Source organism: Notamacropus eugenii, chromosome 3 (assembly GCF_028372415.1).
Source record: "Notamacropus eugenii isolate mMacEug1 chromosome 3, mMacEug1.pri_v2, whole genome shotgun sequence".
NCBI lineage: Eukaryota > Metazoa > Chordata > Mammalia > Diprotodontia > Macropodidae > Notamacropus > Notamacropus eugenii.
The window spans coordinates 330,995,566-331,015,368 of NC_092874.1; the positions used below are offsets into that span (position 1 = coordinate 330,995,566).

The following is a 19,803-nucleotide window of genomic DNA, read 5'->3' on the forward strand; positions in this document are numbered from 1 at the left end:
TCTGTTGGGCATTGAGTAACTTCCTAATGCTTCACTTTGGGGAGAGGGTTGGCCTCTGAGTCTCAATTATATAGCAGTTCTAAATCACTGCTAGGCACTAATAATAGGTCTTCTCCGAGTGCTTGTCTACCTTTATGGTTGGTGCCCCTCAGACAAATGTCCATGCTTAGTAATCTTCTTGGGAGGACATAGTCAAATTGATCAGGGACTATTCTGATCAACTTCCCTCTTATACCAGAAAATACACTGGGGCATTTAAAGAGAGTAAGTGCTCCTTTTAACAAAGATGGATAATGACCATGAAAAGATCTTGGAGAAGAGAAAAATCTTCCACCTTCCTTAGAATTCTAATGGTTGGTTATATCATCTGCCCATAGGGCTTAACATCCTTCCCAACAACACTTTTCTAAATAGGTAAGTGTAGTAGAGTGGTAGAGTCATTTTTCTTTGACAAGAAAAGTCAGTTTAAATTTAAAGCAAGAGGAGAGAAAATATGCTAATACACAGCAAGCCTAGCCATTGCTATTCATTAGGAAGCCCCTTTGCAATGGTAAAGCCCAATCTTGCATGAATTTGCAAAGGATTGTCCTTATACTAACATTCCACAGCAGTGATAAAAACATGGGAGCGAATCAGCCACAGTCAATTTGTTTTACTTTTCTCCCTTTAGAATTCCTGTAGAAATAGGTATATAAAAGCTGTCCCAAAAATGCTAGTGAAGTTTTAAGCTTTAAACTGTATGTTCCTATGGATAGCAGTGTTAAAATATACAAATCTCTTTGGAGACTCCAACGTTAGGGAAACCTCTGTGACTAGAATTCAGAGATTTTGTGAGTCTGAAGAATTCAGTGCCTTTACCCTCAAGCCATAGAATCTCTCAGCCACATACCATGTGAGTCACAACCTCTGACATCTTTAACTAGAATAGCAAATGGCTGGGAAGACAACCAAGATGGAATATTAGCAGCCACCAGAGAGCTGAGCTGGAATGCTGGCTCCAACCACAAATTGGTACGCACAATTTATGTTTTTCATTATTCTCTCTGCTGCAATGCTGCTGTCTAGCATTCCAATGCACATTCAGACTTATACTGAATTCGATTTTCAAAAAGCCTCACCCTACATTTGCAGAGTGTGAAGGGTCAGGCAGAAACCAACAAAACCCAGGAAATACAAAGGAAAAACCAGTTTTCTATTCCTCGTTGTAAGAAATGTGGTAACTGAGTCAACAGAATAATCTGTTATTATTATTATTAATTGTTAATTGTTAGTTGTAATTAACTGTTGTTGTTATTATTATGCACAGTTGCCCTGATTGCTGAAATCCTCCAGTCAGCTGTTTAGGCAAAGCCTTTGATTATACTTAAGTATACTGGGTTCTTTTACTGTTTGGTGCTCAGGAGGTCTAGCACCTCTGGTGTGAGAGCTTGCTGAGTCCTCATCAGGGTTGCTCATCCATCTTTGGGGTCCACCTTTCACCCAAATCTCACCAATGGCTCTAAGAAGCAGTACCATGTTCACTGGTCATACCCTGGAAAAACTCTCTCAGCAGATGAGTTAAAACCAGGTTGAGAGTGACTGACAGGCTTCAGACCTGTTTCTGAGTTAGAGGGGTGTCTGCTCCAAGCATGTGAAACCCCCTCCCCCAGCAGAATGGGTGGAATGGAACAATTTGTTCCAACCGCTACGAAGGAGGCTAAAGCAGGCACTGTGGAACTCTTAGAACTTGGTTAGACATCCAAGACACCAAGGTGCTCCACTGCATCCCGGGCCTTCAGTAATAATCTTGACGTTTTTCCTGCCATTGGAGTTTGATGACTCTGAAACAGAGTGAGGTTGATGACTTTGTGCAACTCTGCCTTAACTTAAATCCAATTGGTGTGCAAGTCAAGATATCATCCCGTGATGCTGTTTGTTCTCTCTGAAATGAAGGATAAAATATTGTTTTCCCATTTAACAAGTCTGAATGTCTATCTATTTAGATATACATGTATGCTCATACACATATTTCTAGAAATAGAATACTTAATTGTTTAACATATACACTCACATCTGCTTGTCTATACTTTATAATTCCAGGCTCAGACTGGCTAAAGATAAACCAAAATAAATAATGGGAATCAAGAAAAGATCTGTGAGATACGATGATGCAAAAGACACTGGTCTGAGTTTAAGCCCTGGCTCAACCACTTAGAACTAAGTGACTTGGGAGTAAGTCATTTAAGCCTCATTTGTCCTATCTGAAAAATGTAGAAAACAACATTGATTCCACCTACCTTCCAAGGTTGTTGCAGAGACCACATGAAGGAAATAATCTTGTTAGTTATTTCGCCTTATAGTGCTATATAACCTTAAAGTGTTATTATTGCTTCCTAATCCTGAAACTGAACTGTAATCTTTTTGCTAAACCACAAAAAGTACTGAACAACTGGGTTCCACATGATCACTATTATTACATAAATACAATAGATGTTGGGATTAGTCACAATTCTGCAGCTGTAACATAAATAACTTGTGCATGAGTGAAATAGGAGGTGGTTACATGGAATAACTTAGAGACAAGGAAGCATCCTTTTCCCCTGAATATTTGTCATTGTTTGGTCATGTCAGTCATATCTGACTCTTTGTGAGCCTAATTGATATTTTCTTGGCCAAGATACTGAAGTGATTTGCCATTTCCTTCTCCAGCTCATTTACAGATGAGGAAACTGAGGCAAACAAGGGTAAGTGACTTGCCCAGTATCACACAGCTAGGAAGTATCTGAGGCCAGAAGATGAGCACTCTAGCTGCCCCATATGCCCCTGATTATAGCTCCCCTTGGAAATGTATGTAAACTGTGACCGTGCCAACATTCACCTGGTTAGCGCTGATATCTTTATTAGGAAGAATTGTAAAGATACGCATTCTTGCCTTCACAACATTGTTGTGCCCAATATCAAGAAAAATGACTTCCAGATGATTGCAATCCAAGATGGTGGCTACTTGATGTTGCTCCATGACGTGGGAAGGAAAGTTGAGGGATCTGTGTTTGCATGAGGCTGACCTTGATAAAAGATTGAGCAGAGATCCTGACAATGGTACTGTCAGTCATGACAGAGGAGGGTAGCTTCCACAATTAAGGTCATGACAAAGAAATTGTCCCTATAGGAACTGGTGGCTGCTGCTGCAGCAGTCAATACCTGGAACCTGAAAAGACCTTTTCCATTCTCTCCAACCCATCCTAGCTGGGTACCTGCTTTACTTCTTTGATGTTTTGTTTCTTTTTTCCTCTCAGTCTGGGGAGTACTCCCCTCCCCCATATTAAAACAATCATATATCTCCTCTAACCCTTTTGGACAAGGTGGGGGTAAAACTTGGTAAAACTTTTCTCTTTTTTCCCTCACCTTACACTATAATTCTGGTTGAAGAGAGGGATGGGAGCTCCTTGAGATTTTTTTTTTCTTTTTTATTATTCCACCTGAAAGCAGGAAATTGTCAATTTTACATTCTTTCAAAAACTCTGTGCCCTTTTTCCCTACTTATCCTGTCTGGTCCCCTGAATTCCCTAAAGCTTACCCAGTACTACTCTCTTTCTAATAGGGAACCAGAAATGCTTTCCCTTTGACTACATGTGTTTCTCCTTCCCACCCCTAAGTCTCTGAAATGTAAGGATTGGACTAGGGCTAGGAGGGGCACTAGTCTCCTCCTAAATCATCCAGAAGAGTCCTAGGTACTCATGGATCCTTTCCCTCCTAGCAGTGTTCTCCCTAACAAGTTTGTTAAACTCAGATTTGAATAAAATTACAAATTTAATGTGAAAAAAAGAAAAACAAACCAGCAAAGTGGATGGAAGAAATAAGAAGATGCAGAAAAGGAAGGTGAAATTGAGGAATCTAGACCAAACTTGGCTTTCTTCAGAGTTTACGTGGGGCTTGTTCTACCTACATCGTCAACAAAGTGCACTGAAGAAACAAAATTATGAATCATTTCCATGAATCATTCTATATAAGGTAAGAAAGTAATTTTCATCTGCTTAGAAGAAACAGTGTGATGATATACTAGCAAAGACCCTGCTTTCACAACTCTAGTCTCTTCCATAGCTTCTTGCTAGATGTGATAAAGTAGAGTTTGGGAGATTATAGTATTTATGAATGTGGAAAAATGCCTTCTGCCTAAAGGTACTGGACCAGGCATCCATGCTTACTGAGTCCTACAGTCTTAGAATGTTAGTACTGAGATATCTTAGCAGCCATTTAGTTAACCAGATCATTTTACAGGGGATGAATCCAGGGTTGTGCTGGTAAATGTTTAACAAGTGTCTTCTACCCAAATAATTACCAACTATACTTTTTTTATGCTTAATCTGCATTATTAATATTTTCTTTCTTTATCACTTTATTAAGAGCAGATAAGAGGTATCAAACTCAAATAGAGACAGGTTAGCTAAATCACACATAAGGATCTCTGATGGCAGCATGTTGACTTAGAAAACCACAAATTGCCATTATGTATATTTTATCATATTCTGATTTATTTTGTTAAGTATTTCCTAATTACATTTTAATCTCACTCAGGACAAACTCATAAGGGCCAAGTGTTTGACACTTCTGCTCTAGACAGTCAAAAAAGTAATAAACCAAGTACTGATATTACATGATAAATTGTAAACAATCAACAGACAGAAGACATTAAAATTAAGGAGGATTGGGCAAAGGCTTCCTATATTAGGTGGAAATTTAGTTGGGATTTGAAAGAAGCCAGGGAAGCCAAGAGGTAGAGGTGAGAAGGGAGACCATTCTAAGCATGGGCGATAGCCAGTCAAAATGCCCAGAGTAAGGAGATGGAATGTATTGTGGGAGAAAATTCATTGTCACTAGTTCACAGAGTGAGGGAGGGAAGAAGAAAAAGGGAGGAAATTTTTCTTGTGATGCTGTATGACTATGATTCATGAGACACCAAATTTAACTCTTATGTTTGTAGGATGGCCAATAGAATGGCACATGGTAGGCATGAGTAAAGTATAATGTTGAATTGCTTTGGATATAAGAAAGGTGATTCCTATCTGTGAAGGTCTAGCAAGAGGCCTGTGAGGTCCCATCTAATTCTGATGTACTGTTGGAAAGATATACCATTTGCTAAGTACTGAATTCAGCTCTGGGTGCCATATTTAAGAAGACCATTAACAGGCAAGAGTTCCACAAGATGATGACCAGGATGAAGATTATGGGAATTGGTTAAGAAAACTGGGAATATTTTATCAAGAAAAGAAGAGACTTGGAGGTGGGAGGAGTCATGATAAGAATCTTCAAACAATTGAAAGATCGTCAAGGGATTAAACTTATTCAGTTTGATGCCAAAGAGCAGGTTTCTGAGTAGAATGGGTGGAATAAGCAGATTTTGGCTTGAGATAAGAAGAAACTTCCTAAAAGCAGAGCTATCTAAAAGTGAAATGAATTACCCTGGAATATAATAATCATCTGATATTAGAGCTTTTATATTAGAGCCCAAATGGCCACTTGAGGATTTAGTTTAATTTAATTTTTCTGGAGACAACTAAGGTTAAGGGATTTGCCCAGGGTCACATAGCTGGTAAGTGTCGGAGGTCAAATTTGAACTCAGATGTTCCCGAGTCCAGGGCCAGTGTTCTATCCACTATACCACTTACTTAGCTGCTGCCCCTTCAGGGTTTTATAGCAAGATTTCTAGGCAGGTACAGGTTAGACTAAAGTAGAAATTCTCAAAGTGTGGCTCACAGACCCCTGGGAGTCTATGAGATTAAAAGAATCCCTAAGACTTTTCAGGGGATTTGTGTGTGCAAAAACATTTTCATAATAATAAATACTAAGATGTTATTTTCCTGTTAAAATGATATTCCCTTTTCCAACCACATATCTGTGTCAGATCAAATTTTTTTCAACCAAAACAACATATCATAACCTATTGAATGTAGAAGCAAATATAAGAATTCAACTGTTTTTTATTAAGCCACACATAAAAGAGATTTTCAAAAATATGTAAAAACAATGCCATTCTTCTCAATAGATTTTTTATTTTTGAAGATATAGTTCAGATATTTTTATAAAATATTATGTTAATATGTAATGGGTATATAGTTACTTTTAAATGAATGAATAGATATTTTTAATGGATTAGTTTTAATTTCTAAATAGGTATATCCCATGTACACAAAAGTTCTTTGTAGTCCTCAATAACCTTTAAGAATGTAAAGGGATTGTCAATAATTATTGGATGTAAAGGGGTCCTGAGACCAAACAGCTGACTTCTTAGGGCTCTTCCAACGCTGAGACACTGATTGCCAAATACCTTCATGAGGGAAAGATAATTACTGCCTTTCTTAGTGAACATAATGAACCTATAATTCTCTGGTAAAAAATGAATGAATGAATGAATGAATGAACAAATGAATATAAAAGCTTAAGAGTTTATAATATGTATAAGTATACTGAGCACTGAGGATATAAATGGAAAAATGAGACAGTTCTACTCTCAAGGAGTTCAAAATCTAACAGGAGACAATCTATATTGGAGGTTTAAGTTGCAGGGAGAGTAGAAAGCTTTGGTGGTCTTTAGAATGAAGCTGCAGGACAGATGCTAAGGCCCGGTGGTCCTTAGGGAACAATGACAGAACAGATGCTAAGGCCTGGTGGTCCAGATGGCAATTAATCCAATTTGGCTGGCATGTAGTATACAAACACATCTTTAATGTCTTCTCAATTGATAAAACCAGTCTGTTTCTGATGTTGAATCGTTTGACAGTGCCAAAGATTTTGGTGGTGAGAACTTTCTTTTCTTGGTCTTCAGTAGGTTAGGCAGTGCCAGCACAGGCAGTCACTAAGTCTGTTCCTCCACTGGAGTGCTCTCCAAGACTTTGATAGAAGGATAGTTCTTTAGATGTGGTGGATGATGTGGCTGATGTGGCTATTCCTAGGGCTGTTGAGCAACTATCTTTGATGATGGTGAAATGGAGGGTGGTGATTGTGGTGTTGGTCCTTGTCCACCTCCTTTCTCTCCTTCAAATGGCCTCTCCTCTGGCTGAATCTCCAGTTTTCTCATAGCCATTGGTTAGAATTTGATGGTGGCAGTAGTAGCAATCTTGGTGCTGTATCTCCATTGGGGTTGCTTCCATGGACAATGGCCTTAGGCTGTGATTGGTGGCCTAGGAGGGGCTATTACTTACAGGTACTTAACATGCCTATTTTAATAGTCATCTGCTCTTGAATACATAAGGTAAATCAACAATATTAGCTTAGACAATTTTCAAAATGTCTTAAGTAGTCTAAAGCTAGAAGACAAAACTGAGCTGATAACGAAGACCTGCCAACACAGCCAAATAAGGATTCTAATATAAGTAACGCACAAAATGTATTTGTTTACTTCTGTTAGTAACAAAAAAACAATAAGGAAAAGACATGTGACCATTTAGGCAGGAATAGAACCACTGCCAAATTATGTGCAGGAATAATAAAAACACCTCAGGAAAGCATTTGATAGCTAAATTACAGCAATTAGCTAATACATTTATCCAGACACTCATAATTATTTTTCAGGGTCTAATTTAGGAGGGTGTTAGGGATGAAAAATAAAGTGCCAGTTGCCCGCATGCCAATACTAACAGATAATGAGTTCTAAACTGCTTCGCTTAGTAAGTGTCTGGCAAAGGAGATGGGAAAGGTCATGGAATCCATAAGATGAGAAGTCATAAGCCTTGAATATTTTATTGATAAGATCAAGAGGGGGGCACATGAGATTTTCAGAAGGCGAAGAAGAAATAGTTTTGACAATTTGGACCTAGGTGTTGAATGTTGATACTCAGTCAGATGAGGGTACAGTAAGTACTAAAAGTCATTTGTAAACATCTGAAGGAATCAGAAGAAAGAAGCAAGCAGCAAACATCTGGGTTTTATAACCCATCAATCATACCCAGATAAAAAGTTTGGATAGAAATACCACACTGGGCAAAAATAACAAGGACTCATATAAGAGCAAATTGGAAATTACTTCATGTCTGGGTTCACAGAAATGGGACTAACTCCACAGACTGGTGGGACTGATCATCCCCTTTGCTGATGGCTCTGGAGAGGATTTATGGTGACCATGTGTATGATAAAATAGAAACTCTTTGGTCTGGCATTTAAAGCCCTTTGCAATTTGGTTCCCATCTACTCTTGCTATGGTATAATACTTTATTTCACATATTTGCTGATCCAGTGAAATTGAATTGATTATTCCTCGAGACATGACATTCTATTTCCTTTGTGCCATTGCCTATGGGCTATCCCATGTCTGGAATTCATTCTTTTCTCATATCGAACTTAAAGCATCTCTAGAATCTTTCAAAGCATAGTTTAGATACCACATCCTACATGTGGCCTTTTCTGATCCCTCTAGTTATGAAAACTCTCAAAATTATTTTTGTATTACTTAATGTATAATTTGCATTTGCTTATTCATATGTCACAGGACTTTAGAAGCCAATTTTTGCGGATGGATAGGTAATTCTCACCCCGACCTTCTTAGTTGAGAACTTTGCCTCGTATTTAATGAAAAAATTAAAGATATTCACTAAATGCTCCCTCTTCCTTCTTCCTCCTCATCTCATATCACCCAGATACCCTCTGGCACCATCTGCTTTCCCCCTTTGTCTCACATGATGAGGAATCCCTTCTTACAAAAGCCAATCCCTCTGCGTGCCCAAGTAATGCCATTCCATTTTATCTTCTCTAGCATGTTGCCCCCTCTATCATCCCTAATTCCCTCTCCAATCTTGAATTGTTGCCCATTGACTGGATGTTTCCTACCACCTACAAACATGTCCATGTCCATTCCCCATATTAAAAAAAAAAAACAATCTCATTTAATGCATACATACATCCCCCACTATTAATGTCGCATATCTCTCTTCCCTTGGGATTAAACTCATTGAAAAAGCTGCCTACCTCCTTTCCTATTACTTTTTCCTAGCTTTTGGCTTCCAACCTTGTTTTTTTAGCCAAAATTGCTCTTTCCAAAGTTACTAAAAATCTCATAATTGCCAAATCTATGGGTGTTTGCTTAATCCATTTCTATCATGAACTTTGTAGCATTTGACATTACCAATAAATCAATCAGTAAACTCTTATTAACTGCCTACCATGTGCCAGGCCCTATCCTAACCATTGGGGATACAAAAAGAGGCAAAGGACAGTCACTGTGCACAAGGAGTTTTCTGAGACTGCCTTCTCCTGTTCTCTTACACACCCAACTGCTTTTTCTCAATCTCCTTTGCTGGATTTTCATCCAAGTCATGCCTGCTAACTGCAAATGTCCCACAGGGCTCTGTCCTGGGCACCCTCTTCTTCCCCCTCTACACAATTCGCTTGGTGATCTCCTCAGCTTAAATGGATTAAATGATCATCTCTAGGGTGATGATTCTCACATCTGCTTTTCTAACTCTAACCTCTACAATGACCTGCATGTCCAACTACCCATTGGACAGAGTAGTTCTACTTAGTGACTCCCAGCTGAAAGGCGCCAAAGCAACTATTTGTTAACCTACTAACAATCATAGAGATTTCTGCTTTCTTCCCAGGGTGTGCAGCCAGGACACGATAGAGAACATCCCTAAGACTTGTTACCAACCTCAGGTGATTCCTATAGGCACAGATTATATTCTAAGAAGAAGCCTTGCTGAAACTATGAAGTAAAAATAAGGAAGACTATCACAGCACATGTGGTATTTTCATCATTTCTGCCTATCAAAGGCAAAAGAATGAGAAATAAAAGGCAAATATGAGGAGTGACCAGCTGATTAGGAAAATGTTTTGTCAGAGGATGGGATCTGAATTTCTAAACCCCAGCTTAAAATAAGAGTGCTGGATGTGGAGTCAGAAAACGTGGATTCAGATCCTGCCTTTGTCATTGCCTATATGTCCTTGGATATAGCAATTTTAACCTCTCTGGCTCTCAGGGGTGTTTGACTTAATGACCTCTAAGGTCCCTTTTATTCTCTATATTTTATCTTACCTAGTATTGTCATTCTAAGGATAAAGTTCACCTGCCAAAGGCTGATAATAATATATCTGTTTTGTAGTCTTTCAAAGTAAATTAGAAGGGCTTTAAATTAAAAATGGAAAGGGGGAGGGAGAAAATTACCTATAAACATATTCATTATGTGAAATGTCCAGAATAACTACAACGTAGGAACAAAAATAATATACAGAGGGGATGAGAAAGGAGCAAATGATAAATTCCATGACCTCATGTCTAGACACGATTGTGTGAAGCTAGTAATGAGCAAGATGAACTAAGGATCCTAACAAAAGGAGGACATCATAAATATCCTCAAGATTTGGTGAAATGAAGTCTAAAACTAGAATATGGTTTTGGAAGGTTAGATCTTAGTCAAAAGAAATAGGAGAGGTAGCATGGTGGAGGAGGGGGTGCTATGAAGAGTTACAGGCTCAAATTGTGCCTTAAAAAGAGTCAGTCATGTTAGGAAGTACAGGAATCAGAAGGGGAAAGAAAGGTAGAAAGCTCTGGGGTGAAGATCAGCGGAGGTAGAGAAAGAAGGGAAATGGTCATTATACTTATTGTCCTATACTAAGGCACAATAAACAATGATTCTTTTAATGCCCATTTTTGTACTGCATGTGAGTGAAGGATTTTCATTTTAAAATAGTTTTATTGTATTTAAAAATGTAAAGCCCATTCGTAGCTTGCTGGGTGTACAAAAACAGAGATAGGCCAGATTTGGCTCTTGGTTGTTAAGAAAACAGATCTATTGTGCCTGATACAAAGGCACAATAGAGTGGCAATGTGTTCAGTAGTTTTCCAGTCATGTCTGATACTTTGTGACCCTATTTGAGGCTTTCTTGGTAAAGATACTAGAGTGGTTTGCTCTTCACTTCCTCAGCTCATTTGACAGATGAGTTAACTGAGGCAAACTGTGTTAAGTTACTTGTCCAGGATCACACAACTAGGAAGTGTACAAGACTAAATTGGAACTCAGGAAGACAAGTCTTCCTGACTCCAGGTCTGTGCCTCTACCCGCTGTACCACTAAGCTGGCCTACAGCAGTGATGGGATATATTTATTCAAACATTTGTTAGGGTTCTCTTTACACATTCTAAGGAAAAATCAAGTAAACAAAAAATGTCTGCTGTCTAGAACGGTGGCATTCAAAACGGGGGTCACATATTCTCAAAAGACTGTGGCATGATCCCAGTATGGCTGTAGTATGAACCCAAATGGTTTATGATCAGCCCAATGGAAGGCAGGAAGAAGGGTGACATCTTAACCTTTCCCATGATAGCCAATTATAGGTTTGCATTTATTCAGAGTTTACTATATAGTACACACAATGCTGAGTTCTGGGTGTAGAAAGGCAGACCAAAAACCCATGATATTTTCTTTCAAGAAGCCCAGATTCTAATGGAGGAGACAGCATATAAATAATTAAATACATGTACAAGAAATATACAGAATGGATAGAAGGCGATATCATGGAAGCAAAGAACACGAGCTTGGACAGACTTCAAGAGACAGTGAAGGACAGAAGGGCCTGGAGTGTTTTGGTTCATGGGGTCATGGAGAGCCGGACATCTCTATCTCTAAATCTGTGCTGCTATGACTTACCCACTGTCACATAAGAGGTAAATGCAGGAGGCAAAATTTAAACCCAGTTATTCCTAACTCTAAACTCAGAATTCTATTCATTGGTCACCTCCCTTTCCATACACATATGGATAGATGTACACATACACACACACATTCAAATTTTATATTGTACTGGATATCATTACACAGAAAACTAGTTTGGCTACAAAATCTGATTACACCCAGAAAAAAAGTGGATTTTATTGTACAGTATGTCAATACATATGTTTTAAGGCCTTTTTACCATGGTCTGGTAAGTCAGTTTTATCACAGATATTATTGTTAATATGAGGGCTGGTCTAACGTCTACTCATAGCTATAGAAAATTATTGTTCTTATGCTAAAACTATTCAGTGTGCAATTAGGAAGGGCTAACAAAAACCTGTGAAACAAGCTTTCTCTTGCTGTATTTCTGTCCACTAAAATCCCAGGGCTAATTTTATCAGCCTGTATCATTTTTTGAAAGCATATGGCTTGTTAGGGTTATTTTCTTCCTTTCTTTTAATGGAAAAAAAAAATAATAGCAGAGCTATAAATTCATTGGAGGAAAGGGTAACTAGAAGCACATCTGTTTATACTTCATAATCTCAGAAACAGATTGAATTGGTCCAGGGAATAAGGCTGGGACCACTGATGATAACTTCCTGGTCATGAAAATACAAAAGTCAGTACACAAAGAGTAAGGGCATCTGCTGGAAAATGCAGATCTGGTCAAGGAAGTTGCATCCATTAGAATCAATGTTGATTCTTTGCTGATAATCCTTTCCATGCTATTCCTAAGTAAGTTTTCTTCAGCTAACTCTTAGATTGTATTTGAGTGCCTCATTTCATTCTAATCCTTAAATTATCAGACTAGTCTTATTCAGCCAAGGCATGACCTTGCCTATAGCCTTAAGAGCACCAGTGGAAGCAGGGTTGATATTTTGCACAGCACCTCACCTGTCATGCCACAGCCTGCAGAGGGGCCAAGTACTGTCTTCTGTAGAAGTAATGGCATGGATTGTAGTCATGTGTCCTTCCACAAGGCCAAAATTGTTATGAATGACCTTGGCCAAGGAGGCCAAACAGTTGGTAGTGCAGGAGGCATTACTGATGATCTTAAGGGAATTATCATATTTCCCATGGTTCACTCCCATAGCAAACACTGGGCCATCAGCAGAAGGGGCAGAGATAATGATCCACTTGGCTCTACATTTCAGGTTAGCCCCAGCCTTTTCCATGGTGATAAAGATCCCAGTGGACTCTACAACATACTTGGCTCCAGCATCTCCCCATTTAATATTGGTGGTAATGGCTTTTGCATTGAACGCTAGCATTTCGTTCTCAGCCTTGACAGTGCCCTTGTGCTTGGTGGAACCATATTGAAAAATATAAATCATGTAGTTGAGGTCAATGAAGGGGTCATTGATGATCACAATGTCTACTCCATCTGAGCTGAATGAAGCTTTGGTCACCAGGCACACAATCCAGCTAAATCTGTTGTCTCTGATCTTCACCATCTTGTTGCAGGGATGCAACTGATGCAAACTGGCATGGAGCTTGGAAGAGGAGTTGAGAGCCCAAAATATTTTTCTAAAAGGGTATGGACAGTTTAATTATTTGGCTGTAATTTTAAATTTGTAGTAATTCTAAATTGGTATTCAGAAGAGTTGGTCATTTTAACAATTGAATATCAGCAGTACATCAGTAAAACCACCCTACTAAAGTCCCTCCAATATGGACTTTTCCCATTTATTCTCATTTTTGCTGATTTACATGGTGGGTAGGGGGGCAGTAGGTAAAATGCCAAAGCTATTTGAATGTGCATTTCTCATTTTTAATGATTTAGAGCATGTTTTCATGCAGTAATTTATACTTTGAAAATTGATCTTTTGGAAACTGTTGTTCATGTCTTTTGACCACTTATCCATTGAGGAAAGGCTCTTAGTACTATATAGTTGTGTCGATTCCCTGTTTACTTTGGATATTATACTATTATTGCTAATACTTAATGCAAATTGTTTCTCCACTCTTTTCCTTGTACAAATCTCTACTTTTCCAAGTTAGGAAGATCCAATTTCAAATATCGCCTCAGACACTTGTAAGCTGTGTGACCTTGGGCAAGTCATTTCACTTTTGTAAGTCTGAATTTCCTTATCTGTAAAATGGGAGTAATAATAGTACCTACCCCTCAGCATCCCTTACAAAATTTTTAAGGTACTAAATAAATATTAGCTATAACTATGATAATAACTTCTCATTGCTGGGATGGGCCATTGAATGTATTTACACTTTTCTATAATGGGTTATCTGGGGGTATATGAGATCAGAGCTTCCCCCCAGCTATCAGAGATAGGAGACCATGGTTGTGGAAATCACCATCTTTCTGAGTTCCAGGGTTCTTTTCCCCAGGATGGGGCAAGATCCAGACTCCAAAGTCTCCATCTCTAAGCATTAGTCCCACAAAAAGTATGAATTGAATATCCTATAAGAACTGTGTGATTACACTCCTTTTCTAACTACCCTCATAGTCTATCTGGCCCAGAACTACTAGATAAAAATTAGTTCTTTGTCTAGGAAGAATTTTGCAGTTAAAGAATAGTGGGCTCACAGTTTTTTGGTAGATATTTTTGTATGTTTATAACCTATTTTGATTCTATGCCAAGAATTAATATCAGATATATGACTAGCCTTCTTAAATACATACAGTTAAAAAAGAAAATGTTAGCTAGTGGGTATTCAGTGCTAATTTTCAGTGGATAGACACAAACCTACACACTCCTTAATAACAAGTTGGTACCACCTAGTAGAGAAAGATAGACATGAAAAATAGAAGAAGGTTGCTGATTCTCTGCTAACTACAGAGAATATGGTACTCATGTCACACATCTGTCCTAGTGAGACACATGCAGATGGCTAGGGTGAGCACTGGATTGCCCTGGTGAATGGTCCTCAGGGGTACCTGGTGGTGAAATTATCCACATTTGTATATAAAGATAGGAAAGAACTTGCATAAAGGTCAGTGAGGGTAACAAAGACTTCTGGAAGACAAATGAAGTCTTGATGGGTACCAGACGTCACATTCTGGGCACAGTCCTTATTGGAGCATTTCCCAGTGATCCAAGGTCCTTAATTCTTTGTGTTGATGTTGTTTTTTATCTTAATTTGCACATTTTTATATAGATACGTTAGGGTAGCTAGGTAGTTAGCACCAGGCCTGGATTCAGGAAGTCCTGAGTTCAAATCTAGCCTCAGACACTAGCTGTGTGACTCTGAGGAGGTCACTTAATTCTGTTTGCCTGAGGTTCCTCATCTGTGAAATGAACTGGAGAAGGAAATGGCAAACCACTGCCTTTGCCAAGAAAACCCCAAATGGGGTCATGAAAAGTCAGACATGACTGAAATGACTCAACAATATTTTCATTTTAAAGTCATTTTGATTAGATTTTTTTATACTTCAGGCAAATATAGTCTGACCATTTGATCCAAGCCACAATTCAGAAATCCAAGTATCTTTCTCAGAAATCATCTTCTTACTCAGATCTTTACTTCTTTTCTTAATGATGCTACTGCTTTTCTACCTCCCAAACTAGCCTGCCACAGACCATGCCCCAGAAGAGCTAAGCTAATCAGCTCTTTACTCCAAAGAACTAAATGTCCTCCTCTTTCCCTGCCTATTAGGCACTGTGTGTGTGTGTATGTGTGTGTGTGTGCACGTGTGTGTATCCCCTGCTTCTCTCCCCTTCTCTTTCTCATGTAATGGGGCTGTGGTGCATATTGAATATCTCACACAGCATCTCTCCCCACATGGAGGAGGGTAGAGAATTTGCTTCTGGGGAAGCCAGGATGATATGAAATTGAAGGACCTTGGAGTGACTGTAGAGCATGTGTGGACATTCGGTAACTGGTTCTAGTTGACTAACCACGTGTCGAAGAGGAGTCTTTTTGACTGACTGTAGAGACATTAGAAAAGGTTTGTCAACTTCAGTGCCTTCCTTGCTTGGCTTCATTCCATGACTCATGCTCATGGCATCTAGTGAGGGGTAATAGTGAAAGGGGAAAGGCCAGGATAACTTTTTCCTTGTGAGGCTATATGACTTTGGGAAAAGACCTTGGTCTTTAACTTTGCTCTTTTCACTTTTAGGTAAGTGGGATTGGAGTCTCTAATTGTATCATTTTGAAAAGACAAGAGGGTGCTCTATTGTCTTGGAATTCCAGATTCTAGATTTCATAACCAGTACAGCATCAAAGACCCTAGGAGAAAGGACTGACCTTTGAAACAACAGCCTATTGGTAGCTAAGAAAAAATTTATGGAGAAGAGATGCCACCTTTGGATGAGAAATTATATAAGAGATCATATGTATAATATAAACATGTATGTATATATATAATATATACATACATGTATATATTACAAATAAATTATATGAGTATAAAATCTTCATTCTAATGTAAGTATATATATATATGTATATATGTGTATGTGTGTGTGTGTATAATCTTTCCCATTAGAATGTAAGTTGTCTTTTGTATTTGTATCCCCAAGTGCTTATTACATACTAAGTACTTAATAAGTGGCTTTTTCATTTCATTTTTCATTAACTTCCCAATATTCTTTTCTCTTCTGAAGACCTTACTTTAATGGGGTGCCACTTCTTTCCTCTGGGAACTTTAGTTTCCTGCTCCAAACTTCCTACTTTTGACCCATGTTTTTTAGATTTCTTCTGATAGTATCATGTATGCCAATATGTATCAGCAGAAGAATTCTCTAGTCATTGGACAGGTCTTTGTGTAATTGTGGATACATACATTGAGAAGCCAGTATATTTCTCTAGTTATCATGTCTTTAAATAACTGCCTTAATGCCCTTCAACAGTGAGTCACTAGCCAATGCCATTTGTACCTTTTTCCTATGACCCTTACAGAGTGATTTCTTACCCCATGGCACATGCAGATTCATAGTATCATTCTTTTGCATTTAAGTAATTGTTTCCTCTTCAGAGTGTCCAGCTTTCTCTTTTGAGGAAAGAGCCTGATACTTCTTTCTTAGCTCTCAGTGTACAGAGCCCCTTTCATATCTTCTCTGGGTACCATTTTAAATTCTTACAGATCAGAATTTCCATTTATCCTTTTGGAAATTTTTTCTCCTTTGCTTTTATATGAAAACCATTCTATCTTCTTAAGGAACAATTTACACATCAAGATATATTTCATTCATTTTTTATAATTGAAAGTACAGAAGGGTATTCCTTGTGATCCTTTATTTTCCATTCTAGAAAGCAGATCGATCTGCCCTTTGAATATAAATAGAAGTCACTTAGTTGGGGCAAAAAGGAAAAAGAAATGCAGATGATTTGTGGTTTACTGTAGATTTTCTCTGCTCCCCATGCTTCTTGTGAGATCCTCCCTTTTTTTTTCTCATTGTTAGTATTAGGTCTCCTTGAAAACTCCAGAAAAATGGCCATGTGGACAATCTGTCATTGCTTCAACAACTTACACATAATAAATGCTCAAATTCTTCTTGATTGACAAGGTGTCAAAAATACATTACAAGGTCCATAATTCTATCCACATGGGCCCTGTCCCTATGAATGAGCGTTACAAACAATTTGTGTCTTAGGAATCCATCTTCATAAGTTGCTGCAATGTCCAAAATTGAATTGCCTGATATACAACTCTCAGGCAATGCTTTTCCAAATTTATGCAGGCTGGTGCTTGGATGACCAGTTTCCCTTAATGTATGTTTGAAGGTTCTAAAGCTTGTTAGAACCTTTTAGAGTTTGTCTTCTGCTAGAACAGCGTTCAAGAATCTAGGACAACTTTGCAGTCAGGATAAGGCATAAAAATAACTCTTTGGTGGAAGTGATAATGTGTGTGTATATACACAATATATGCATGTATGTTTTATATATATATATATATACATGAATTTATATTTATGCAACCTTCATATATACACATACATATATATCACACATATATACCTATACAGTTAGAGAAATTTTCTTTTAGACAAACACTTCCCACAAAAATTCAAACATATTCCTTTATAGAGTACATTACTTGAAAAGAAAACACAAAAACACAGAAAGAATATGTCCTTTATCTTTATTTTAGATAAAATTTAAATTTTTTAACATTTTAAAATTTAATATAACATTTTAATTTTTAATATTTTAAATGAAAAATTAAATTTGCACTGATGTCACTTTTTAATTCCTTCCCTCCTAGAAAACCATCCCTCATAATAAAGATGTGCATTTAAGCAAAAGCAATCAACACGTTGACCGCATCTGACAGTGAACGCTACAACCATGGCTCTAGCCCACCATCGTTCTATCAGGAGGAGACATTCTTCATTATGTCATCCAAAATTAATATTTCATTGATCAGAAGTCTAATGTCTCTTTATATCTCTTTTTAACTTTGGCAACATGGTACCAATTTTGACTGGCAAACAAATTTTGAAAGCTTTTTGTAAGTTAAATTTCATCAGTAGAATGGAGATCTTTGTATGCAAGTACTTGTAACTCTTCAGCTAAAAGGGCCTTGGTAAGCAGAATATTACTATTAAGTAGCACGGGAAGACACACTGAAGCTCCCTTGAAAGTTAATGTTGAAGTTGGACATTTTTCAAATAAACAATTGAATTGAACTTTGCTGAGATCAAAGAGGTATTATTGTTAACCTCCACAGTTAACTTAATTCTGGCTAGGTCTTTGTTTTCATTCATTTAAATACTGAATGCTGTCAAATTCCTGAACCTCAAGTTCAAAGAGAAATGAATGATCCAATAGAAGATTCATCTTAATGGAAGAGGAAGGACAAATTCAGTATTCAAAAAATATTTGAAGAGGAAGCCAAGAAATGTTGGTCCTGAGCCTACTAGTGAATGAATTTAGTCTCAAGTGATAGGAAGTGCATGACCCAGAGGCATAACTAACTCTTAACAAAGAACGATTTTGAAAGGTTTATAAAAGTCATTCTTGATCCTAAAAGGCTTTTAATTGAGAATGTTTCTTGATATCAGAAGGGTTAGCTAGGTATTTCAGTAGATAAAATGCCAGGTCTAGAATCAGGAAGATTTGAGTTCAAATTTGTCCTCAGACACTTAATAACTGAGAGACCCTAGTTAAGTCACTTAACCCTCTTTGCTGTAGTTTCTTCACATGTAAAATGATCTGGAGAAAGAAATGACAAACCACTCTAGTATCTTTGCCAAGAAAACCCTAAATGAGATCACAAAGAGTCTGACACAACTGAAAAATGACTCACCAACAACATGATATCAGGATATACAGATAGAGTTACCACAAGTGAAATTCAATTTATCTAACAAACATTTACTAGAAACTTGCTACAGGTAAGACACTTTCCTAAGTGCTGTGGATTTAATAACAAAAAGTAATCTGTCCCTGTCCTCAAGGTTGTTGTGTTGTCATTGTGTTCATCCTTCATTTTTGAAGAAGACCATGACACCAGAGAAATGATGACATGACTTGCACTTGACTTTGTTTTGAGTGAGGGAGGGCTGTGCAGGTCACCAGCCTCATTTCTCCTCCTGAGCCATCTGGGTCCAGTGACCAGACATTCATCAGATGACCCAGGATGCAATGGGAGACCTTTGTCTTTTTATGCTGGCCTTTTCAGGTACTTGCTTAGAGGAAAGTAACACCCATTGAGTGAATAGTCTTCTTTAAGAAGTAGTCAGGGAATGGCCCTTTTAATAAACCAAAGAAAAAATAACTAAATCAAGCTGGGAGGGAAACAGAAACGGTTACTATTACATTCCAATGGTAGAGAAAGATAAGAGGGAAGTAAAGCAAGTGCAGTCAGTCAACTAACATTTATTAAGTGCCTACTGTGTGCCAGGCAATGTATTAAGCACTTGGGGATACAAAGGCAAAAAATAGCCTCTTTTCTCAAGAGCTCACCATTGAATGGTGGCGACAATTCAGAAAAAACAAGACAGAGACGGAATAATTTGGGAGTAGTGTCAGAGGAAGTGTGCTAAGATTGAGGAGTGCAAAAGCCTTCTTGCAGACTTTAGCTGAGCTGATACAAATCAATACAGAACAATTTGAGAAGGGAGGGAGCAGTCACTACTGGGATCATCAGACAGAGTCCGAGAAGGTTTGATGGAACATATAGTACCTGAATGGAGCCTTCAAAGAGGTGAAGAACTCTG

At 38.0% G+C, this 19,803-nt stretch overlaps 1 pseudogene; it reads right to left on the reverse strand.

Moving 5' to 3' along the window:
* Positions 1–12,474: 12,474 nt before the first annotated feature.
* On the reverse strand, positions 12,475–13,134 carry LOC140532148 (glyceraldehyde-3-phosphate dehydrogenase pseudogene; annotated as a pseudogene).
* Between the last annotated feature and the right edge of the window lie 6,669 nt (positions 13,135–19,803).